This window comes from Anomaloglossus baeobatrachus, chromosome 9 (assembly GCF_048569485.1).
Source record: "Anomaloglossus baeobatrachus isolate aAnoBae1 chromosome 9, aAnoBae1.hap1, whole genome shotgun sequence".
Taxonomy (NCBI): domain Eukaryota; kingdom Metazoa; phylum Chordata; class Amphibia; order Anura; family Aromobatidae; genus Anomaloglossus; species Anomaloglossus baeobatrachus.
In genome coordinates this window covers 163,623,614-163,647,254 of record NC_134361.1, presented here as the reverse complement: position 1 = coordinate 163,647,254, position 23,641 = coordinate 163,623,614, and the positions used below count along the sequence as shown (strand labels likewise).

At 46.8% G+C, this 23,641-nt stretch overlaps 16 non-coding genes and 2 pseudogenes across 16 annotated transcripts; all 18 read right to left on the bottom strand.

Moving 5' to 3' along the window:
* Window positions 1-94: 94 nt before the first annotated feature.
* LOC142253655 (U2 spliceosomal RNA) lies at window positions 95-236 on the bottom strand (annotated as a pseudogene).
* A 1,117-nt stretch (window positions 237-1,353) lies between these two features.
* LOC142253210 (U2 spliceosomal RNA) lies at window positions 1,354-1,544 on the bottom strand. Its single transcript, XR_012726522.1, has one exon. It is a non-coding gene; the product is annotated as a U2 spliceosomal RNA (small nuclear RNA).
* Window positions 1,545-2,661: 1,117 nt separating this feature from the next.
* On the bottom strand, window positions 2,662-2,852 carry LOC142253198 (U2 spliceosomal RNA). The gene has a single exon (XR_012726511.1). It is a non-coding gene; the product is annotated as a U2 spliceosomal RNA (small nuclear RNA).
* Window positions 2,853-3,969: 1,117 nt separating this feature from the next.
* Window positions 3,970-4,160, bottom strand: LOC142253187 (U2 spliceosomal RNA). The gene has a single exon (XR_012726500.1). It is a non-coding gene; the product is annotated as a U2 spliceosomal RNA (small nuclear RNA).
* A 1,116-nt stretch (window positions 4,161-5,276) lies between these two features.
* LOC142253175 (U2 spliceosomal RNA) lies at window positions 5,277-5,467 on the bottom strand. The gene has a single exon (XR_012726491.1). It is a non-coding gene; the product is annotated as a U2 spliceosomal RNA (small nuclear RNA).
* A 1,117-nt stretch (window positions 5,468-6,584) lies between these two features.
* LOC142253163 (U2 spliceosomal RNA) lies at window positions 6,585-6,775 on the bottom strand. Its single transcript, XR_012726480.1, has one exon. It is a non-coding gene; the product is annotated as a U2 spliceosomal RNA (small nuclear RNA).
* Window positions 6,776-7,892: 1,117 nt separating this feature from the next.
* Window positions 7,893-8,083, bottom strand: LOC142253152 (U2 spliceosomal RNA). Its single transcript, XR_012726469.1, has one exon. It is a non-coding gene; the product is annotated as a U2 spliceosomal RNA (small nuclear RNA).
* A 1,117-nt stretch (window positions 8,084-9,200) lies between these two features.
* LOC142253947 (U2 spliceosomal RNA) lies at window positions 9,201-9,391 on the bottom strand. The gene has a single exon (XR_012726976.1). It is a non-coding gene; the product is annotated as a U2 spliceosomal RNA (small nuclear RNA).
* Window positions 9,392-10,508: 1,117 nt separating this feature from the next.
* Window positions 10,509-10,699, bottom strand: LOC142253140 (U2 spliceosomal RNA). Its single transcript, XR_012726458.1, has one exon. It is a non-coding gene; the product is annotated as a U2 spliceosomal RNA (small nuclear RNA).
* Window positions 10,700-11,816: 1,117 nt separating this feature from the next.
* LOC142253128 (U2 spliceosomal RNA) lies at window positions 11,817-12,007 on the bottom strand. The gene has a single exon (XR_012726447.1). It is a non-coding gene; the product is annotated as a U2 spliceosomal RNA (small nuclear RNA).
* Window positions 12,008-13,125: 1,118 nt separating this feature from the next.
* Window positions 13,126-13,316, bottom strand: LOC142253116 (U2 spliceosomal RNA). Its single transcript, XR_012726436.1, has one exon. It is a non-coding gene; the product is annotated as a U2 spliceosomal RNA (small nuclear RNA).
* Window positions 13,317-14,433: 1,117 nt separating this feature from the next.
* Window positions 14,434-14,624, bottom strand: LOC142253105 (U2 spliceosomal RNA). Its single transcript, XR_012726425.1, has one exon. It is a non-coding gene; the product is annotated as a U2 spliceosomal RNA (small nuclear RNA).
* A 1,117-nt stretch (window positions 14,625-15,741) lies between these two features.
* Window positions 15,742-15,946, bottom strand: LOC142253491 (U2 spliceosomal RNA; annotated as a pseudogene).
* Window positions 15,947-17,239: 1,293 nt separating this feature from the next.
* LOC142253094 (U2 spliceosomal RNA) lies at window positions 17,240-17,430 on the bottom strand. The gene has a single exon (XR_012726414.1). It is a non-coding gene; the product is annotated as a U2 spliceosomal RNA (small nuclear RNA).
* Window positions 17,431-18,547: 1,117 nt separating this feature from the next.
* Window positions 18,548-18,738, bottom strand: LOC142253083 (U2 spliceosomal RNA). Its single transcript, XR_012726403.1, has one exon. It is a non-coding gene; the product is annotated as a U2 spliceosomal RNA (small nuclear RNA).
* Window positions 18,739-19,855: 1,117 nt separating this feature from the next.
* LOC142253071 (U2 spliceosomal RNA) lies at window positions 19,856-20,046 on the bottom strand. The gene has a single exon (XR_012726391.1). It is a non-coding gene; the product is annotated as a U2 spliceosomal RNA (small nuclear RNA).
* Window positions 20,047-21,163: 1,117 nt separating this feature from the next.
* On the bottom strand, window positions 21,164-21,354 carry LOC142254019 (U2 spliceosomal RNA). Its single transcript, XR_012727043.1, has one exon. It is a non-coding gene; the product is annotated as a U2 spliceosomal RNA (small nuclear RNA).
* Window positions 21,355-22,471: 1,117 nt separating this feature from the next.
* On the bottom strand, window positions 22,472-22,662 carry LOC142253060 (U2 spliceosomal RNA). Its single transcript, XR_012726382.1, has one exon. It is a non-coding gene; the product is annotated as a U2 spliceosomal RNA (small nuclear RNA).
* Between the last annotated feature and the right edge of the window lie 979 nt (window positions 22,663-23,641).

Genomic DNA, 23,641 nt, shown 5'->3' with positions numbered 1-23,641 from the left:
TCCAGGGTGTCCATTCCTGGGGCACATTGCACCATAACCCCCACACTTACTCAGTCTAATAGCCTCGATCCTGGTAGGGCCATGGTTTCCTCTAGATGGATATACTATCCTCCCAAAGTACTAACAAGCGCAACCTTCCAGTGTGCATTGCATCATTGTACTAAGGTGGCCGGAGCCTTAAACCACCTTTTCGAAAGATACTACACTTGATCTTAGCCAAAAGGCCGAGAAGCGATAACCAGAATTGGTTTGGGCCTCGAGTGGCACCCTGGCCTATGCCGGACACATCTTAGGGAGAGAGAGCGAGAGGGAGACAAACCCACGCCTACACAAGACATTTTGTCACCCAAGCCAACCCTTGAAAAGGCTGCTTTGCAGAGCAAAAACAAGAAGAATGGTGCGTTTTGCAGCCGCCGCCCACTGCAATGAATCTGAATAACTCCTCCTTTAGGGCGCAAGCAACTCCCCTCCCCCTTGCAGTCTTTCCAATTCACGATACAAAAAGACGGACAGGACAGGTTGCCTGACTTTCCGTCACTGCCACCCTTTGCCATCCTTACCCGTAGAAAGCCCTTTCATCATCCCCAAACCCTAATCTTTTCCCTTTCCTTCCCAGCCCCCAAACCCTGCCCTCTGTACCTTTCTCACCACCCGCTTCCCTTCTCCTGTCATCCCCCTACCACCCGGGAAAAAAAGAGATTGCCCCCTCCTTCCACTAGCCCACCCTCCCACCCAAAGAACAACTTCTTCTGCGCAGCTTGTTTTCTAGGCAGCAGCGCTATTGTGATGTCATCGGGGGGCATTGTGACAAGCCGCCAGTGTTCCGTCTCTTCATGTTGTGCACTGTTCAAACCGAAAATACATCAACAGGCAGGCTACAGAAAAGCTTACTAACAAAGGTTAGAGAGGGGCTTTCTCAGAGGGCTTTTTACAGTTTGTCTATTCCCAATTAGCCGGTTTAGTATACTTAATGAAAGTACTAATTCTTTCATAGGCCGCCCATTCTTAGTATTTGACGTTCAGGTAACAACAGGTAACTTTATTTGGAGTGGAAGCAGAGAGATAACACCAGATGCCAATTGTAGATCCTCTCACACCTGTGGTCACTGCAGCATCTGACTCCACTTTGTCCAAAAGGGATCTATTCCATTCAATTACACATGATCTAGATTAGACTGACAACAAGATACTGCACGGGACATAGCAGAGTTGGTGAAGTTGAGTGGTGATGAGTTTGCTATTTGGATGAATAAAGCAAGTAAAAAGTGTGTTAGATAAAAATTCATTTCAATTCGCTAATCGGGCTAATATGAATCAGGTGAATCGAGTTCTGCTTTTGGAAACTGGGTTAAGAAGGGGTGCACCGTTCCTGGAGGTACTGCAATACCAGGTCAATGCGTGGAGTGGACAGAGCAAGCTCTTTTTCCATCTCCCTGTTCTAAAAATCCATTTAATATATGGTCCCCAGATAGGGGACGTATCAGATATTAAACTGATAAGAACAGATACTACACTTGATCTTAGCCAAAAGGCCGAGAAGCGATAACCAGAATTGGTTTGGGCCTCGAGTGGCACCCTGGCCTATGCCGGACACATCTTAGGGAGAGAGAGCGAGAGGGAGACAAACCCACGCCTACACAAGACATTTTGTCACCCAAGCCAACCCTTGAAAAGGCTGCTTTGCAGAGCAAAAACAAGAAGAATGGTGCGTTTTGCAGCCGCCGCCCACTGCAATGAATCTGAATAACTCCTCCTTTAGGGCGCAAGCAACTCCCCTCCCCCTTGCAGTCTTTCCAATTCACGATACAAAAAGACGGACAGGACAGGTTGCCTGACTTTCCGTCACTGCCACCCTTTGCCATCCTTACCCGTAGAAAGCCCTTTCATCATCCCCAAACCCTAATCTTTTCCCTTTCCTTCCCAGCCCCCAAACCCTGCCCTCTGTACCTTTCTCACCACCCGCTTCCCTTCTCCTGTCATCCCCCTACCACCCGGGAAAAAAAGAGATTGCCCCCTCCTTCCACTAGCCCACCCTCCCACCCAAAGAACAACTTCTTCTGCGCAGCTTGTTTTCTAGGCAGCAGCGCTATTGTGATGTCATCGGGGGGCATTGTGACAAGCCGCCAGTGTTCCGTCTCTTCATGTTGTGCACTGTTCAAACCGAAAATACATCAACAGGCAGGCTACAGAAAAGCTTACTAACAAAGGTTAGAGAGGGGCTTTCTCAGAGGGCTTTTTACAGTTTGTCTATTCCCAATTAGCCGGTTTAGTATACTTAATGAAAGTACTAATTCTTTCATAGGCCGCCCATTCTTAGTATTTGACGTTCAGGTAACAACAGGTAACTTTATTTGGAGTGGAAGCAGAGAGATAACACCAGATGCCAATTGTAGATCCTCTCACACCTGTGGTCACTGCAGCATCTGACTCCACTTTGTCCAAAAGGGATCTATTCCATTCAATTACACATGATCTAGATTAGACTGACAACAAGATACTGCACGGGACATAGCAGAGTTGGTGAAGTTGAGTGGTGATGAGTTTGCTATTTGGATGAATAAAGCAAGTAAAAAGTGTGTTAGATAAAAATTCATTTCAATTCGCTAATCGGGCTAATATGAATCAGGTGAATCGAGTTCTGCTTTTGGAAACTGGGTTAAGAAGGGGTGCACCGTTCCTGGAGGTACTGCAATACCAGGTCAATGCGTGGAGTGGACAGAGCAAGCTCTTTTTCCATCTCCCTGTTCTAAAAATCCATTTAATATATGGTCCCCAGATAGGGGACGTATCAGATATTAAACTGATAAGAACAGATACTACACTTGATCTTAGCCAAAAGGCCGAGAAGCGATAACCAGAATTGGTTTGGGCCTCGAGTGGCACCCTGGCCTATGCCGGACACATCTTAGGGAGAGAGAGCGAGAGGGAGACAAACCCACGCCTACACAAGACATTTTGTCACCCAAGCCAACCCTTGAAAAGGCTGCTTTGCAGAGCAAAAACAAGAAGAATGGTGCGTTTTGCAGCCGCCGCCCACTGCAATGAATCTGAATAACTCCTCCTTTAGGGCGCAAGCAACTCCCCTCCCCCTTGCAGTCTTTCCAATTCACGATACAAAAAGACGGACAGGACAGGTTGCCTGACTTTCCGTCACTGCCACCCTTTGCCATCCTTACCCGTAGAAAGCCCTTTCATCATCCCCAAACCCTAATCTTTTCCCTTTCCTTCCCAGCCCCCAAACCCTGCCCTCTGTACCTTTCTCACCACCCGCTTCCCTTCTCCTGTCATCCCCCTACCACCCGGGAAAAAAAGAGATTGCCCCCTCCTTCCACTAGCCCACCCTCCCACCCAAAGAACAACTTCTTCTGCGCAGCTTGTTTTCTAGGCAGCAGCGCTATTGTGATGTCATCGGGGGGCATTGTGACAAGCCGCCAGTGTTCCGTCTCTTCATGTTGTGCACTGTTCAAACCGAAAATACATCAACAGGCAGGCTACAGAAAAGCTTACTAACAAAGGTTAGAGAGGGGCTTTCTCAGAGGGCTTTTTACAGTTTGTCTATTCCCAATTAGCCGGTTTAGTATACTTAATGAAAGTACTAATTCTTTCATAGGCCGCCCATTCTTAGTATTTGACGTTCAGGTAACAACAGGTAACTTTATTTGGAGTGGAAGCAGAGAGATAACACCAGATGCCAATTGTAGATCCTCTCACACCTGTGGTCACTGCAGCATCTGACTCCACTTTGTCCAAAAGGGATCTATTCCATTCAATTACACATGATCTAGATTAGACTGACAACAAGATACTGCACGGGACATAGCAGAGTTGGTGAAGTTGAGTGGTGATGAGTTTGCTATTTGGATGAATAAAGCAAGTAAAAAGTGTGTTAGATAAAAATTCATTTCAATTCGCTAATCGGGCTAATATGAATCAGGTGAATCGAGTTCTGCTTTTGGAAACTGGGTTAAGAAGGGGTGCACCGTTCCTGGAGGTACTGCAATACCAGGTCAATGCGTGGAGTGGACAGAGCAAGCTCTTTTTCCATCTCCCTGTTCTAAAAATCCATTTAATATATGGTCCCCAGATAGGGGACGTATCAGATATTAAACTGATAAGAACAGATACTACACTTGATCTTAGCCAAAAGGCCGAGAAGCGATAACCAGAATTGGTTTGGGCCTCGAGTGGCACCCTGGCCTATGCCGGACACATCTTAGGGAGAGAGAGCGAGAGGGAGACAAACCCACGCCTACACAAGACATTTTGTCACCCAAGCCAACCCTTGAAAAGGCTGCTTTGCAGAGCAAAAACAAGAAGAATGGTGCGTTTTGCAGCCGCCGCCCACTGCAATGAATCTGAATAACTCCTCCTTTAGGGCGCAAGCAACTCCCCTCCCCCTTGCAGTCTTTCCAATTCACGATACAAAAAGACGGACAGGACAGGTTGCCTGACTTTCCGTCACTGCCACCCTTTGCCATCCTTACCCGTAGAAAGCCCTTTCATCATCCCCAAACCCTAATCTTTTCCCTTTCCTTCCCAGCCCCCAAACCCTGCCCTCTGTACCTTTCTCACCACCCGCTTCCCTTCTCCTGTCATCCCCCTACCACCCGGGAAAAAAAGAGATTGCCCCCTCCTTCCACTAGCCCACCCTCCCACCCAAAGAACAACTTCTTCTGCGCAGCTTGTTTTCTAGGCAGCAGCGCTATTGTGATGTCATCGGGGGGCATTGTGACAAGCCGCCAGTGTTCCGTCTCTTCATGTTGTGCACTGTTCAAACCGAAATACATCAACAGGCAGGCTACAGAAAAGCTTACTAACAAAGGTTAGAGAGGGGCTTTCTCAGAGGGCTTTTTACAGTTTGTCTATTCCCAATTAGCCGGTTTAGTATACTTAATGAAAGTACTAATTCTTTCATAGGCCGCCCATTCTTAGTATTTGACGTTCAGGTAACAACAGGTAACTTTATTTGGAGTGGAAGCAGAGAGATAACACCAGATGCCAATTGTAGATCCTCTCACACCTGTGGTCACTGCAGCATCTGACTCCACTTTGTCCAAAAGGGATCTATTCCATTCAATTACACATGATCTAGATTAGACTGACAACAAGATACTGCACGGGACATAGCAGAGTTGGTGAAGTTGAGTGGTGATGAGTTTGCTATTTGGATGAATAAAGCAAGTAAAAAGTGTGTTAGATAAAAATTCATTTCAATTCGCTAATCGGGCTAATATGAATCAGGTGAATCGAGTTCTGCTTTTGGAAACTGGGTTAAGAAGGGGTGCACCGTTCCTGGAGGTACTGCAATACCAGGTCAATGCGTGGAGTGGACAGAGCAAGCTCTTTTTCCATCTCCCTGTTCTAAAAATCCATTTAATATATGGTCCCCAGATAGGGGACGTATCAGATATTAAACTGATAAGAACAGATACTACACTTGATCTTAGCCAAAAGGCCGAGAAGCGATAACCAGAATTGGTTTGGGCCTCGAGTGGCACCCTGGCCTATGCCGGACACATCTTAGGGAGAGAGAGCGAGAGGGAGACAAACCCACGCCTACACAAGACATTTTGTCACCCAAGCCAACCCTTGAAAAGGCTGCTTTGCAGAGCAAAAACAAGAAGAATGGTGCGTTTTGCAGCCGCCGCCCACTGCAATGAATCTGAATAACTCCTCCTTTAGGGCGCAAGCAACTCCCCTCCCCCTTGCAGTCTTTCCAATTCACGATACAAAAAGACGGACAGGACAGGTTGCCTGACTTTCCGTCACTGCCACCCTTTGCCATCCTTACCCGTAGAAAGCCCTTTCATCATCCCCAAACCCTAATCTTTTCCCTTTCCTTCCCAGCCCCCAAACCCTGCCCTCTGTACCTTTCTCACCACCCGCTTCCCTTCTCCTGTCATCCCCCTACCACCCGGGAAAAAAAGAGATTGCCCCCTCCTTCCACTAGCCCACCCTCCCACCCAAAGAACAACTTCTTCTGCGCAGCTTGTTTTCTAGGCAGCAGCGCTATTGTGATGTCATCGGGGGGCATTGTGACAAGCCGCCAGTGTTCCGTCTCTTCATGTTGTGCACTGTTCAAACCGAAAATACATCAACAGGCAGGCTACAGAAAAGCTTACTAACAAAGGTTAGAGAGGGGCTTTCTCAGAGGGCTTTTTACAGTTTGTCTATTCCCAATTAGCCGGTTTAGTATACTTAATGAAAGTACTAATTCTTTCATAGGCCGCCCATTCTTAGTATTTGACGTTCAGGTAACAACAGGTAACTTTATTTGGAGTGGAAGCAGAGAGATAACACCAGATGCCAATTGTAGATCCTCTCACACCTGTGGTCACTGCAGCATCTGACTCCACTTTGTCCAAAAGGGATCTATTCCATTCAATTACACATGATCTAGATTAGACTGACAACAAGATACTGCACGGGACATAGCAGAGTTGGTGAAGTTGAGTGGTGATGAGTTTGCTATTTGGATGAATAAAGCAAGTAAAAAGTGTGTTAGATAAAAATTCATTTCAATTCGCTAATCGGGCTAATATGAATCAGGTGAATCGAGTTCTGCTTTTGGAAACTGGGTTAAGAAGGGGTGCACCGTTCCTGGAGGTACTGCAATACCAGGTCAATGCGTGGAGTGGACAGAGCAAGCTCTTTTTCCATCTCCCTGTTCTAAAAATCCATTTAATATATGGTCCCCAGATAGGGGACGTATCAGATATTAAACTGATAAGAACAGATACTACACTTGATCTTAGCCAAAAGGCCGAGAAGCGATAACCAGAATTGGTTTGGGCCTCGAGTGGCACCCTGGCCTATGCCGGACACATCTTAGGGAGAGAGAGCGAGAGGGAGACAAACCCACGCCTACACAAGACATTTTGTCACCCAAGCCAACCCTTGAAAAGGCTGCTTTGCAGAGCAAAAACAAGAAGAATGGTGCGTTTTGCAGCCGCCGCCCACTGCAATGAATCTGAATAACTCCTCCTTTAGGGCGCAAGCAACTCCCCTCCCCCTTGCAGTCTTTCCAATTCACGATACAAAAAGACGGACAGGACAGGTTGCCTGACTTTCCGTCACTGCCACCCTTTGCCATCCTTACCCGTAGAAAGCCCTTTCATCATCCCCAAACCCTAATCTTTTCCCTTTCCTTCCCAGCCCCCAAACCCTGCCCTCTGTACCTTTCTCACCACCCGCTTCCCTTCTCCTGTCATCCCCCTACCACCCGGGAAAAAAAGAGATTGCCCCCTCCTTCCACTAGCCCACCCTCCCACCCAAAGAACAACTTCTTCTGCGCAGCTTGTTTTCTAGGCAGCAGCGCTATTGTGATGTCATCGGGGGGCATTGTGACAAGCCGCCAGTGTTCCGTCTCTTCATGTTGTGCACTGTTCAAACCGAAAATACATCAACAGGCAGGCTACAGAAAAGCTTACTAACAAAGGTTAGAGAGGGGCTTTCTCAGAGGGCTTTTTACAGTTTGTCTATTCCCAATTAGCCGGTTTAGTATACTTAATGAAAGTACTAATTCTTTCATAGGCCGCCCATTCTTAGTATTTGACGTTCAGGTAACAACAGGTAACTTTATTTGGAGTGGAAGCAGAGAGATAACACCAGATGCCAATTGTAGATCCTCTCACACCTGTGGTCACTGCAGCATCTGACTCCACTTTGTCCAAAAGGGATCTATTCCATTCAATTACACATGATCTAGATTAGACTGACAACAAGATACTGCACGGGACATAGCAGAGTTGGTGAAGTTGAGTGGTGATGAGTTTGCTATTTGGATGAATAAAGCAAGTAAAAAGTGTGTTAGATAAAAATTAATTTCAATTCGCTAATCGGGCTAATATGAATCAGGTGAATCGAGTTCTGCTTTTGGAAACTGGGTTAAGAAGGGGTGCACCGTTCCTGGAGGTACTGCAATACCAGGTCAATGCGTGGAGTGGACAGAGCAAGCTCTTTTTCCATCTCCCTGTTCTAAAAATCCATTTAATATATGGTCCCCAGATAGGGGACGTATCAGATATTAAACTGATAAGAACAGATACTACACTTGATCTTAGCCAAAAGGCCGAGAAGCGATAACCAGAATTGGTTTGGGCCTCGAGTGGCACCCTGGCCTATGCCGGACACATCTTAGGGAGAGAGAGCGAGAGGGAGACAAACCCACGCCTACACAAGACATTTTGTCACCCAAGCCAACCCTTGAAAAGGCTGCTTTGCAGAGCAAAAACAAGAAGAATGGTGCGTTTTGCAGCCGCCGTCCACTGCAATGAATCTGAATAACTCCTCCTTTAGGGCGCAAGCAACTCCCCTCCCCCTTGCAGTCTTTCCAATTCACGATACAAAAAGACGGACAGGACAGGTTGCCTGACTTTCCGTCACTGCCACCCTTTGCCATCCTTACCCGTAGAAAGCCCTTTCATCATCCCCAAACCCTAATCTTTTCCCTTTCCTTCCCAGCCCCCAAACCCTGCCCTCTGTACCTTTCTCACCACCCGCTTCCCTTCTCCTGTCATCCCCCTACCACCCGGGAAAAAAAGAGATTGCCCCCTCCTTCCACTAGCCCACCCTCCCACCCAAAGAACAACTTCTTCTGCGCAGCTTGTTTTCTAGGCAGCAGCGCTATTGTGATGTCATCGGGGGGCATTGTGACAAGCCGCCAGTGTTCCGTCTCTTCATGTTGTGCACTGTTCAAACCGAAAATACATCAACAGGCAGGCTACAGAAAAGCTTACTAACAAAGGTTAGAGAGGGGCTTTCTCAGAGGGCTTTTTACAGTTTGTCTATTCCCAATTAGCCGGTTTAGTATACTTAATGAAAGTACTAATTCTTTCATAGGCCGCCCATTCTTAGTATTTGACGTTCAGGTAACAACAGGTAACTTTATTTGGAGTGGAAGCAGAGAGATAACACCAGATGCCAATTGTAGATCCTCTCACACCTGTGGTCACTGCAGCATCTGACTCCACTTTGTCCAAAAGGGATCTATTCCATTCAATTACACATGATCTAGATTAGACTGACAACAAGATACTGCACGGGACATAGCAGAGTTGGTGAAGTTGAGTGGTGATGAGTTTGCTATTTGGATGAATAAAGCAAGTAAAAAGTGTGTTAGATAAAAATTCATTTCAATTCGCTAATCGGGCTAATATGAATCAGGTGAATCGAGTTCTGCTTTTGGAAACTGGGTTAAGAAGGGGTGCACCGTTCCTGGAGGTACTGCAATACCAGGTCAATGCGTGGAGTGGACAGAGCAAGCTCTTTTTCCATCTCCCTGTTCTAAAAATCCATTTAATATATGGTCCCCAGATAGGGGACATATCAGATATTAAACTGATAAGAACAGATACTACACTTGATCTTAGCCAAAAGGCCGAGAAGCGATAACCAGAATTGGTTTGGGCCTCGAGTGGCACCCTGGCCTATGCCGGACACATCTTAGGGAGAGAGAGCGAGAGGGAGACAAACCCACGCCTACACAAGACATTTTGTCACCCAAGCCAACCCTTGAAAAGGCTGCTTTGCAGAGCAAAAACAAGAAGAATGGTGCGTTTTGCAGCCGCCGCCCACTGCAATGAATCTGAATAACTCCTCCTTTAGGGCGCAAGCAACCCCCCTCCCCCTTGCAGCCTTTCCAATTCACGATACAAAAAGACGGACAGGACAGGTTGCCTGACTTTCCGTCACTGCCACCCTTTGCCATCCTTACCCGTAGAAAGCCCTTTCATCATCCCCAAACCCTAATCTTTTCCCTTTCCTTCCCAGCCCCCAAACCCTGCCCTCTGTACCTTTCTCACCACCCGCTTCCCTTCTCCTGTCATCCCCCTACCACCCGGGAAAAAAAGAGATTGCCCCCTCCTTCCACTAGCCCACCCTCCCACCCAAAGAACAACTTCTTCTGCGCAGCTTGTTTTCTAGGCAGCAGCGCTATTGTGATGTCATCGGGGGGCATTGTGACAAGCCGCCAGTGTTCCGTCTCTTCATGTTGTGCACTGTTCAAACCGAAAATACATCAACAGGCAGGCTACAGAAAAGCTTACTAACAAAGGTTAGAGAGGGGCTTTCTCAGAGGGCTTTTTACAGTTTGTCTATTCCCAATTAGCCGGTTTAGTATACTTAATGAAAGTACTAATTCTTTCATAGGCCGCCCATTCTTAGTATTTGACGTTCAGGTAACAACAGGTAACTTTATTTGGAGTGGAAGCAGAGAGATAACACCAGATGCCAATTGTAGATCCTCTCACACCTGTGGTCACTGCAGCATCTGACTCCACTTTGTCCAAAAGGGATCTATTCCATTCAATTACACATGATCTAGATTAGACTGACAACAAGATACTGCACGGGACATAGCAGAGTTGGTGAAGTTGAGTGGTGATGAGTTTGCTATTTGGATGAATAAAGCAAGTAAAAAGTGTGTTAGATAAAAATTCATTTCAATTCGCTAATCGGGCTAATATGAATCAGGTGAATCGAGTTCTGCTTTTGGAAACTGGGTTAAGAAGGGGTGCACCGTTCCTGGAGGTACTGCAATACCAGGTCAATGCGTGGAGTGGACAGAGCAAGCTCTTTTTCCATCTCCCTGTTCTAAAAATCCATTTAATATATGGTCCCCAGATAGGGGACGTATCAGATATTAAACTGATAAGAACAGATACTACACTTGATCTTAGCCAAAAGGCCGAGAAGCGATAACCAGAATTGGTTTGGGCCTCGAGTGGCACCCTGGCCTATGCCGGACACATCTTAGGGAGAGAGAGCGAGAGGGAGACAAACCCACGCCTACACAAGACATTTTGTCACCCAAGCCAACCCTTGAAAAGGCTGCTTTGCAGAGCAAAAACAAGAAGAATGGTGCGTTTTGCAGCCGCCGCCCACTGCAATGAATCTGAATAACTCCTCCTTTAGGGCGCAAGCAACTCCCCTCCCCCTTGCAGTCTTTCCAATTCACGATACAAAAAGACGGACAGGACAGGTTGCCTGACTTTCCGTCACTGCCACCCTTTGCCATCCTTACCCGTAGAAAGCCCTTTCATCATCCCCAAACCCTAATCTTTTCCCTTTCCTTCCCAGCCCCCAAACCCTGCCCTCTGTACCTTTCTCACCACCCGCTTCCCTTCTCCTGTCATCCCCCTACCACCCGGGAAAAAAAGAGATTGCCCCCTCCTTCCACTAGCCCACCCTCCCACCCAAAGAACAACTTCTTCTGCGCAGCTTGTTTTCTAGGCAGCAGCGCTATTGTGATGTCATCGGGGGGCATTGTGACAAGCCGCCAGTGTTCCGTCTCTTCATGTTGTGCACTGTTCAAACCGAAAATACATCAACAGGCAGGCTACAGAAAAGCTTACTAACAAAGGTTAGAGAGGGGCTTTCTCAGAGGGCTTTTTACAGTTTGTCTATTCCCAATTAGCCGGTTTAGTATACTTAATGAAAGTACTAATTCTTTCATAGGCCGCCCATTCTTAGTATTTGACGTTCAGGTAACAACAGGTAACTTTATTTGGAGTGGAAGCAGAGAGATAACACCAGATGCCAATTGTAGATCCTCTCACACCTGTGGTCACTGCAGCATCTGACTCCACTTTGTCCAAAAGGGATCTATTCCATTCAATTACACATGATCTAGATTAGACTGACAACAAGATACTGCACGGGACATAGCAGAGTTGGTGAAGTTGAGTGGTGATGAGTTTGCTATTTGGATGAATAAAGCAAGTAAAAAGTGTGTTAGATAAAAATTCATTTCAATTCGCTAATCGGGCTAATATGAATCAGGTGAATCGAGTTCTGCTTTTGGAAACTGGGTTAAGAAGGGGTGCACCGTTCCTGGAGGTACTGCAATACCAGGTCAATGCGTGGAGTGGACAGAGCAAGCTCTTTTTCCATCTCCCTGTTCTAAAAATCCATTTAATATATGGTCCCCAGATAGGGGACGTATCAGATATTAAACTGATAAGAACAGATACTACACTTGATCTTAGCCAAAAGGCCGAGAAGCGATAACCAGAATTGGTTTGGGCCTCGAGTGGCACCCTGGCCTATGCCGGACACATCTTAGGGAGAGAGAGCGAGAGGGAGACAAACCCACGCCTACACAAGACATTTTGTCACCCAAGCCAACCCTTGAAAAGGCTGCTTTGCAGAGCAAAAACAAGAAGAATGGTGCGTTTTGCAGCCGCCGCCCACTGCAATGAATCTGAATAACTCCTCCTTTAGGGCGCAAGCAACTCCCCTCCCCCTTGCAGTCTTTCCAATTCACGATACAAAAAGACGGACAGGACAGGTTGCCTGACTTTCCGTCACTGCCACCCTTTGCCATCCTTACCCGTAGAAAGCCCTTTCATCATCCCCAAACCCTAATCTTTTCCCTTTCCTTCCCAGCCCCCAAACCCTGCCCTCTGTACCTTTCTCACCACCCGCTTCCCTTCTCCTGTCATCCCCCTACCACCCGGGAAAAAAAGAGATTGCCCCCTCCTTCCACTAGCCCACCCTCCCACCCAAAGAACAACTTCTTCTGCGCAGCTTGTTTTCTAGGCAGCAGCGCTATTGTGATGTCATCGGGGGGCATTGTGACAAGCCGCCAGTGTTCCGTCTCTTCATGTTGTGCACTGTTCAAACCGAAAATACATCAACAGGCAGGCTACAGAAAAGCTTACTAACAAAGGTTAGAGAGGGGCTTTCTCAGAGGGCTTTTTACAGTTTGTCTATTCCCAATTAGCCGGTTTAGTATACTTAATGAAAGTACTAATTCTTTCATAGGCCGCCCATTCTTAGTATTTGACGTTCATGGTAACAACAGGTAACTTTATTTGGAGTGGAAGCAGAGAGATAACACCAGATGCCAATTGTAGATCCTCTCACACCTGTGGTCACTGCAGCATCTGACTCCACTTTGTCCAAAAGGGATCTATTCCATTCAATTACACATGATCTAGATTAGACTGACAACAAGATACTGCACGGGACATAGCAGAGTTGGTGAAGTTGAGTGGTGATGAGTTTGCTATTTGGATGAATAAAGCAAGTAAAAAGTGTGTTAGATAAAAATTCATTTCAATTCGCTAATCGGGCTAATATGAATCAGGTGAATCGAGTTCTGCTTTTGGAAACTGGGTTAAGAAGGGGTGCACCGTTCCTGGAGGTACTGCAATACCAGGTCAATGCGTGGAGTGGACAGAGCAAGCTCTTTTTCCATCTCCCTGTTCTAAAAATCCATTTAATATATGGTCCCCAGATAGGGGACGTATCAGATATTAAACTGATAAGAACAGATACTACACTTGATCTTAGCCAAAAGGCCGAGAAGCGATAACCAGAATTGGTTTGGGCCTCGAGTGGCACCCTGGCCTATGCCGGACACATCTTAGGGAGAGAGAGCGAGAGGGAGACAAACCCACGCCTACACAAGACATTTTGTCACCCAAGCCAACCCTTGAAAAGGCTGCTTTGCAGAGCAAAAACAAGAAGAATGGTGCGTTTTGCAGCCGCCGCCCACTGCAATGAATCTGAATAACTCCTCCTTTAGGGCGCAAGCAACTCCCCTCCCCCTTGCAGTCTTTCCAATTCACGATACAAAAAGACGGACAGGACAGGTTGCCTGACTTTCCGTCACTGCCACCCTTTGCCATCCTTACCCGTAGAAAGCCCTTTCATCATCCCCAAACCCTAATCTTTTCCCTTTCCTTCCCAGCCCCCAAACCCTGCCCTCTGTACCTTTCTCACCACCCGCTTCCCTTCTCCTGTCATCCCCCTACCACCCGGGAAAAAAAGAGATTGCCCCCTCCTTCCACTAGCCCACCCTCCCACCCAAAGAACAACTTCTTCTGCGCAGCTTGTTTTCTAGGCAGCAGCGCTATTGTGATGTCATCGGGGGGCATTGTGACAAGCCGCCAGTGTTCCGTCTCTTCATGTTGTGCACTGTTCAAACCGAAAATACATCAACAGGCAGGCTACAGAAAAGCTTACTAACAAAGGTTAGAGAGGGGCTTTCTCAGAGGGCTTTTTACAGTTTGTCTATTCCCAATTAGCCGGTTTAGTATACTTAATGAAAGTACTAATTCTTTCATAGGCCGCCCATTCTTAGTATTTGACGTTCAGGTAACAACAGGTAACTTTATTTGGAGTGGAAGCAGAGAGATAACACCAGATGCCAATTGTAGATCCTCTCACACCTGTGGTCACTGCAGCATCTGACTCCACTTTGTCCAAAAGGGATCTATTCCATTCAATTACACATGATCTAGATTAGACTGACAACAAGATACTGCACGGGACATAGCAGAGTTGGTGAAGTTGAGTGGTGATGAGTTTGCTATTTGGATGAATAAAGCAAGTAAAAAGTGTGTTAGATAAAAATTCATTTCAATTCGCTAATCGGGCTAATATGAATCAGGTGAATCGAGTTCTGCTTTTGGAAACTGGGTTAAGAAGGGGTGCACCGTTCCTGGAGGTACTGCAATACCAGGTCAATGCGTGGAGTGGACAGAGCAAGCTCTTTTTCCATCTCCCTGTTCTAAAAATCCATTTAATATATGGTCCCCAGATAGGGGACGTATCAGATATTAAACTGATAAGAACAGATACTACACTTGATCTTAGCCAAAAGGCCGAGAAGCGATAACCAGAATTGGTTTGGGCCTCGAGTGGCACCCTGGCCTATGCCGGACACATCTTAGGGAGAGAGAGCGAGAGGGAGACAAACCCACGCCTACACAAGACATTTTGTCACCCAAGCCAACCCTTGAAAAGGCTGCTTTGCAGAGCAAAAACAAGAAGAATGGTGCGTTTTGCAGCCGCCGCCCACTGCAATGAATCTGAATAACTCCTCCTTTAGGGCGCAAGCAACTCCCCTCCCCCTTGCAGTCTTTCCAATTCACGATACAAAAAGACGGACAGGACAGGTTGCCTGACTTTCCGTCACTGCCACCCTTTGCCATCCTTACCCGTAGAAAGCCCTTTCATCATCCCCAAACCCTAATCTTTTCCCTTTCCTTCCCAGCCCCCAAACCCTGCCCTCTGTACCTTTCTCACCACCCGCTTCCCTTCTCCTGTCATCCCCCTACCACCCGGGAAAAAAAGAGATTGCCCCCTCCTTCCACTAGCCCACCCTCCCACCCAAAGAACAACTTCTTCTGCGCAGCTTGTTTTCTAGGCAGCAGCGCTATTGTGATGTCATCGGGGGGCATTGTGACAAGCCGCCAGTGTTCCGTCTCTTCATGTTGTGCACTGTTCAAACCGAAAATACATCAACAGGCAGGCTACAGAAAAGCTTACTAACAAAGGTTAGAGAGGGGCTTTCTCAGAGGGCTTTTTACAGTTTGTCTATTCCCAATTAGCCGGTTTAGTATACTTAATGAAAGTACTAATTCTTTCATAGGCCGCCCATTCTTAGTATTTGACGTTCAGGTAACAACAGGTAACTTTATTTGGAGTGGAAGCAGAGAGATAACACCAGATGCCAATTGTAGATCCTCTCACACCTGTGGTCACTGCAGCATCTGACTCCACTTTGTCCAAAAGGGATCTATTCCATTCAATTACACATGATCTAGATTAGACTGACAACAAGATACTGCACGGGACATAGCAGAGTTGGTGAAGTTGAGTGGTGATGAGTTTGCTATTTGGATGAATAAAGCAAGTAAAAAGTGTGTTAGATAAAAATTCATTTCAATTCGCTAATCGGGCTAATATGAATCAGGTGAATCGAGTTCTGCTTTTGGAAACTGGGTTAAGAAGGGGTGCACCGTTCCTGGAGGTACTGCAATACCAGGTCAATGCGTGGAGTGGACAGAGCAAGCTCTTTTTCCATCTCCCTGTTCTAAAAATCCATTTAATATATGGTCCCCAGATAGGGGACGTATCAGATATTAAACTGATAAGAACAGATTTTTTTTTTTTTTTTTTTTTTTTTTTTTTGAAGGATGAGTTTGAAAATAATAAAGTGACCGCCTCTCGTTGCCCAGGTAACCGTCCGTCACAAGAGGGCTATGACATCCTACGATGCACACTCCCCCAAGGCCAGCAGTTGTGCAATACCCTGGCACCTTTCAGCACCAACCAAGGTAGTACCCTCCCAAACTACACTTGATCTTAGCCAAAAGGCCGAGAAGCGATAACCAGAATTGGTTTGGGCCTCGAGTGGCACCCTGGCCTATGCCGGACACATCTTAGGGAGAGAGAGCGAGAGGGAGACAAACCCACGCCTACACAAGACATTTTGTCACCCAAGCCAACCCTTGAAAAGGCTGCTTTGCAGAGCAAAAACAAGAAGAATGGTGCGTTTTGCAGCCGCCGCCCACTGCAATGAATCTGAATAACTCCTCCTTTAGGGCGCAAGCAACTCCCCTCCCCCTTGCAGTCTTTCCAATTCACGATACAAAAAGACGGACAGGACAGGTTGCCTGACTTTCCGTCACTGCCACCCTTTGCCATCCTTACCCGTAGAAAGCCCTTTCATCATCCCCAAACCCTAATCTTTTCCCTTTCCTTCCCAGCCCCCAAACCCTGCCCTCTGTACCTTTCTCACCACCCGCTTCCCTTCTCCTGTCATCCCCCTACCACCCGGGAAAAAAAGAGATTGCCCCCTCCTTCCACTAGCCCACCCTCCCACCCAAAGAACAACTTCTTCTGCGCAGCTTGTTTTCTAGGCAGCAGCGCTATTGTGATGTCATCGGGGGGCATTGTGACAAGCCGCCAGTGTTCCGTCTCTTCATGTTGTGCACTGTTCAAACCGAAAATACATCAACAGGCAGGCTACAGAAAAGCTTACTAACAAAGGTTAGAGAGGGGCTTTCTCAGAGGGCTTTTTACAGTTTGTCTATTCCCAATTAGCCGGTTTAGTATACTTAATGAAAGTACTAATTCTTTCATAGGCCGCCCATTCTTAGTATTTGACGTTCAGGTAACAACAGGTAACTTTATTTGGAGTGGAAGCAGAGAGATAACACCAGATGCCAATTGTAGATCCTCTCACACCTGTGGTCACTGCAGCATCTGACTCCACTTTGTCCAAAAGGGATCTATTCCATTCAATTACACATGATCTAGATTAGACTGACAACAAGATACTGCACGGGACATAGCAGAGTTGGTGAAGTTGAGTGGTGATGAGTTTGCTATTTGGATGAATAAAGCAAGTAAAAAGTGTGTTAGATAAAAATTCATTTCAATTCGCTAATCGGGCTAATATGAATCAGGTGAATCGAGTTCTGCTTTTGGAAACTGGGTTAAGAAGGGGTGCACCGTTCCTGGAGGTACTGCAATACCAGGTCAATGCGTGGAGTGGACAGAGCAAGCTCTTTTTCCATCTCCCTGTTCTAAAAATCCATTTAATATATGGTCCCCAGATAGGGGACGTATCAGATATTAAACTGATAAGAACAGATACTACACTTGATCTTAGCCAAAAGGCCGAGAAGCGATAACCAGAATTGGTTTGGGCCTCGAGTGGCACCCTGGCCTATGCCGGACACATCTTAGGGAGAGAGAGCGAGAGGGAGACAAACCCACGCCTACACAAGACATTTTGTCACCCAAGCCAACCCTTGAAAAGGCTGCTTTGCAGAGCAAAAACAAGAAGAATGGTGCGTTTTGCAGCCGCCGCCCACTGCAATGAATCTGAATAACTCCTCCTTTAGGGCGCAAGCAACTCCCCTCCCCCTTGCAGTCTTTCCAATTCACGATACAAAAAGACGGACAGGACAGGTTGCCTGACTTTCCGTCACTGCCACCCTTTGCCATCCTTACCCGTAGAAAGCCCTTTCATCATCCCCAAACCCTAATCTTTTCCCTTTCCTTCCCAGCCCCCAAACCCTGCCCTCTGTACCTTTCTCACCACCCGCTTCCCTTCTCCTGTCATCCCCCTACCACCCGGGAAAAAAAGAGATTGCCCCCTCCTTCCACTAGCCCACCCTCCCACCCAAAGAACAACTTCTTCTGCGCAGCTTGTTTTCTAGGCAGCAGCGCTATTGTGATGTCATCGGGGGGCATTGTGACAAGCCGCCAGTGTTCCGTCTCTTCATGTTGTGCACTGTTCAAACCGAAAATACATCAACAGGCAGGCTACAGAAAAGCTTTCTAACAAAGGTTAGAGAGGGGCTTTCTCAGAGGGCTTTTTACAGTTTGTCTATTCCCAATTAGCCGGTTTAGTATACTTAATGAAAGTACTAATTCTTTCATAGGCCGCCCATTCTTAGTATTTGACGTTCAGGTAACAACAGGTAACTTTATTTGGAGTGGAAGCAGAGAGATAACACCAGATGCCAATTGTAGATCCTCTCACACCTGTGGTCACTGCAGCATCTGACTCCACTTTGTCCAAAAGGGATCTATTCCATTCAATTACACATGATCTAGATTAGACTGACAACAAGATACTGCACGGGACATAGCAGAGTTGGTGAAGTTGAGTGGTGATGAGTTTGCTATTTGGATGAATAAAGCAAGTAAAAAGTGTGTTAGATAAAAATTCATTTCAATTCGCTAATCGGGCTAATATGAATCAGGTGAATCGAGTTCTGCTTTTGGAAACTGGGTTAAGAAGGGGTGCACCGTTCCTGGAGGTACTGCAATACCAGGTCAATGCGTGGAGTGGACAGAGCAAGCTCTTTTTCCATCTCCCTGTTCTAAAAATCCATTTAATATATGGTCCCCAGATAGGGGACGTATCAGATATTAAACTGATAAGAACAGATACTACACTTGATCTTAGCCAAAAGGCCGAGAAGCGATAACCAGAATTGGTTTGGGCCTCGAGTGGCACCCTGGCCTATGCCGGACACATCTTAGGGAGAGAGAGCGAGAGGGAGACAAACCCACGCCTACACAAGACATTTTGTCACCCAAGCCAACCCTTGAAAAGGCTGCTTTGCAGAGCAAAAACAAGAAGAATGGTGCGTTTTGCAGCCGCCGCCCACTGCAATGAATCTGAATAACTCCTCCTTTAGGGCGCAAGCAACTCCCCTCCCCCTTGCAGTCTTTCCAATTCACGATACAAAAAGACGGACAGGACAGGTTGCCTGACTTTCCGTCACTGCCACCCTTTGCCATCCTTACCCGTAGAAAGCCCTTTCATCATCCCCAAACCCTAATCTTTTCCCTTTCCTTCCCAGCCCCCAAACCCTGCCCTCTGTACCTTTCTCACCACCCGCTTCCCTTCTCCTGTCATCCCCCTACCACCCGGGAAAAAAAGAGATTGCCCCCTCCTTCCACTAGCCCACCCTCCCACCCAAAGAACAACTTCTTCTGCGCAGCTTGTTTTCTAGGCAGCAGCGCTATTGTGATGTCATCGGGGGGCATTGTGACAAGCCGCCAGTGTTCCGTCTCTTCATGTTGTGCACTGTTCAAACCGAAAATACATCAACAGGCAGGCTACAGAAAAGCTTACTAACAAAGGTTAGAGAGGGGCTTTCTCAGAGGGCTTTTTACAGTTTGTCTATTCCCAATTAGCCGGTTTAGTATACTTAATGAAAGTACTAATTCTTTCATAGGCCGCCCATTCTTAGTATTTGACGTTCAGGTAACAACAGGTAACTTTATTTGGAGTGGAAGCAGAGAGATAACACCAGATGCCAATTGTAGATCCTCTCACACCTGTGGTCACTGCAGCATCTGACTCCACTTTGTCCAAAAGGGATCTATTCCATTCAATTACACATGATCTAGATTAGACTGACAACAAGATACTGCACGGGACATAGCAGAGTTGGTGAAGTTGAGTGGTGATGAGTTTGCTATTTGGATGAATAAAGCAAGTAAAAAGTGTGTTAGATAAAAATTCATTTCAATTCGCTAATCGGGCTAATATGAATCAGGTGAATCGAGTTCTGCTTTTGGAAACTGGGTTAAGAAGGGGTGCACCGTTCCTGGAGGTACTGCAATACCAGGTCAATGCGTGGAGTGGACAGAGCAAGCTCTTTTTCCATCTCCCTGTTCTAAAAATCCATTTAATATATGGTCCCCAGATAGGGGACGTATCAGATATTAAACTGATAAGAACAGATACTACACTTGATCTTAGCCAAAAGGCCGAGAAGCGATAACCAGAATTGGTTTGGGCCTCGAGTGGCACCCTGGCCTATGCCGGACACATCTTAGGGAGAGAGAGCGAGAGGGAGACAAACCCACGCCTACACAAGACATTTTGTCACCCAAGCCAACCCTTGAAAAGGCTGCTTTGCAGAGCAAAAACAAGAAGAATGGTGCGTTTTGCAGCCGCCGCCCACTGCAATGAATCTGAATAACTCCTCCTTTAGGGCGCAAGCAACTCCCCTCCCCCTTGCAGTCTTTCCAATTCACGATACAAAAAGACGGACAGGACAGGTTGCCTGACTTTCCGTCACTGCCACCCTTTGCCATCCTTACCCGTAGAAAGCCCTTTCATCATCCCCAAACCCTAATCTTTTCCCTTTCCTTCCCAGCCCCCAAACCCTGCCCTCTGTACCTTTCTCACCATCCGCTTCCCTTCTCCTGTCATCCCCCTACCACCCGGGAAAAAAAGAGATTGCCCCCTCCTTCCACTAGCCCACCCTCCCACCCAAAGAACAACTTCTTCTGCGCAGCTTGTTTTCTAGGCAGCAGCGCTATTGTGATGTCATCGGGGGGCATTGTGACAAGCCGCCAGTGTTCCGTCTCTTCATGTTGTGCACTGTTCAAACCGAAAATACATCAACAGGCAGGCTACAGAAAAGCTTACTAACAAAGGTTAGAGAGGGGCTTTCTCAGAGGGCTTTTTACAGTTTGTCTATTCCCAATTAGCCGGTTTAGTATACTTAATGAAAGTACTAATTCTTTCATAGGCCGCCCATTCTTAGTATTTGACGTTCAGGTAACAACAGGTAACTTTATTTGGAGTGGAAGCAGAGAGATAACACCAGATGCCAATTGTAGATCCTCTCACACCTGTGGTCACTGCAGCATCTGACTCCACTTTGTCCAAAAGGGATCTATTCCATTCAATTACACATGATCTAGATTAGACTGACAACAAGATACTGCACGGGACATAGCAGAGTTGGTGAAGTTGAGTGGTGATGAGTTTGCTATTTGGATGAATAAAGCAAGTAAAAAGTGTGTTAGATAAAAATTCATTTCAATTCGCTAATCGGGCTAATATGAATCAGGTGAATCGAGTTCTGCTTTTGGAAACTGGGTTAAGAAGGGGTGCACCGTTCCTGGAGGTACTGCAATACCAGGTCAATGCGTGGAGTGGACAGAGCAAGCTCTTTTTCCATCTCCTTGTTCTAAAAATCCATTTAATATATGGTCCCCAGATAGGGGACGTATCAGATATTAAACTGATAAGAACAGATACTACACTTGATCTTAGCCAAAAGGCCGAGAAGCGATAACCAGAATTGGTTTGGGCCTCGAGTGGCACCCTGGCCTATGCCGGACACATCTTAGGGAGAGAGAGCGAGAGGGAGACAAACCCACGCCTACACAAGACATTTTGTCACCCAAGCCAACCCTTGAAAAGGCTGCTTTGCAGAGCAAAAACAAGAAGAATGGTGCGTTTTGCAGCCGCCGCCCACTGCAATGAATCTGAATAACTCCTCCTTTAGGGCGCAAGCAACTCCCCTCCCCCTTGCAGTCTTTCCAATTCACGATACAAAAAGACGGACAGGACAGGTTGCCTGACTTTCCGTCACTGCCACCCTTTGCCATCCTTACCCGTAGAAAGCCCTTTCATCATCCCCAAACCCTAATCTTTTCCCTTTCCTTCCCAGCCCCCAAACCCTGCCCTCTGTACCTTTCTCACCACCCGCTTCCCTTCTCCTGTCATCCCCCTACCACCCGGGAAAAAAAGAGATTGCCCCCTCCTTCCACTAGCCCACCCTCCCACCCAAAGAACAACTTCTTCTGCGCAGCTTGTTTTCTAGGCAGCAGCGCTATTGTGATGTCATCGGGGGGCATTGTGACAAGCCGCCAGTGTTCCGTCTCTTCATGTTGTGCACTGTTCAAACCGAAAATACATCAACAGGCAGGCTACAGAAAAGCTTACTAACAAAGGTTAGAGAGGGGCTTTCTCAGAGGGCTTTTTACAGTTTGTCTATTCCCAATTAGCCGGTTTAGTATACTTAATGAAAGTACTAATTCTTTCATAGGCCGCCCATTCTTAGTATTTGACGTTCAGGTAACAACAGGTAACTTTATTTGGAGTGGAAGCAGAGAGATAACACCAGATGCCAATTGTAGATCCTCTCACACCTGTGGTCACTGCAGCATCTGACTCCACTTTGTCCAAAAGGGATCTATTCCATTCAATTACACATGATCTAGATTAGACTGACAACAAGATACTGCACGGGACATAGCAGAGTTGGTGAAGTTGAGTGGTGATGAGTTTGCTATTTGGATGAATAAAGCAAGTAAAAAGTGTGTTAGATAAAAATTCATTTCAATTCGCTAATCGGGCTAATATGAATCAGGTGAATCGAGTTCTGCTTTTGGAAACTGGGTTAAGAAGGGGTGCACCGTTCCTGGAGGTACTGCAATACCAGGTCAATGCGTGGAGTGGACAGAGCAAGCTCTTTTTCCATCTCCCTGTTCTAAAAATCCATTTAATATATGGTCCCCAGATAGGGGACGTATCAGATATTAAACTGATAAGAACAGATACTACACTTGATCTTAGCCAAAAGGCCGAGAAGCGATAACCAGAATTGGTTTGGGCCTCGAGTGGCACCCTGGCCTATGCCGGACACATCTTAGGGAGAGAGAGCGAGAGGGAGACAAACCCACGCCTACACAAGACATTTTGTCACCCAAGCCAACCCTTGAAAAGGCTGCTTTGCAGAGCAAAAACAAGAAGAATGGTGCGTTTTGCAGCCGCCGCCCACTGCAATGAATCTGAATAACTCCTCCTTTAGGGCGCAAGCAACTCCCCTCCCCCTTGCAGTCTTTCCAATTCACGATACAAAAAGACGGACAGGACAGGTTGCCTGACTTTCCGTCACTGCCACCCTTTGCCATCCTTACCCGTAGAAAGCCCTTTCATCATCCCCAAACCCTAATCTTTTCCCTTTCCTTCCCAGCCCCCAAACCCTGCCCTCTGTACCTTTCTCACCACCCGCTTCCCTTCTCCTGTCATCCCCCTACCACCCGGGAAAAAAAGAGATTGCCCCCTCCTTCCACTAGCCCACCCTCCCACCCAAAGAACAACTTCTTCTGCGCAGCTTGTTTTCTAGGCAGCAGCGCTATTGTGATGTCATCGGGGGGCATTGTGACAAGCCGCCAGTGTTCCGTCTCTTCATGTTGTGCACTGTTCAAACCGAAAATACATCAACAGGCAGGCTACAGAAAAGCTTACTAACAAAGGTTAGAGAGGGGCTTTCTCAGAGGGCTTTTTACAGTTTGTCTATTCCCAATTAGCCGGTTTAGTATACTTAATGAAAGTACTAATTCTTTCATAGGCCGCCCATTCTTAGTATTTGACGTTCAGGTAACAACAGGTAACTTTATTTGGAGTGGAAGCAGAGAGATAACACCAGATGCCAATTGTAGATCCTCTCACACCTGTGGTCACTGCAGCATCTGACTCCACTTTGTCCAAAAGGGATCTATTCCATTCAATTACACATGATCTAGATTAGACTGACAACAAGATACTGCACGGGACATAGTAGAGTTGGTG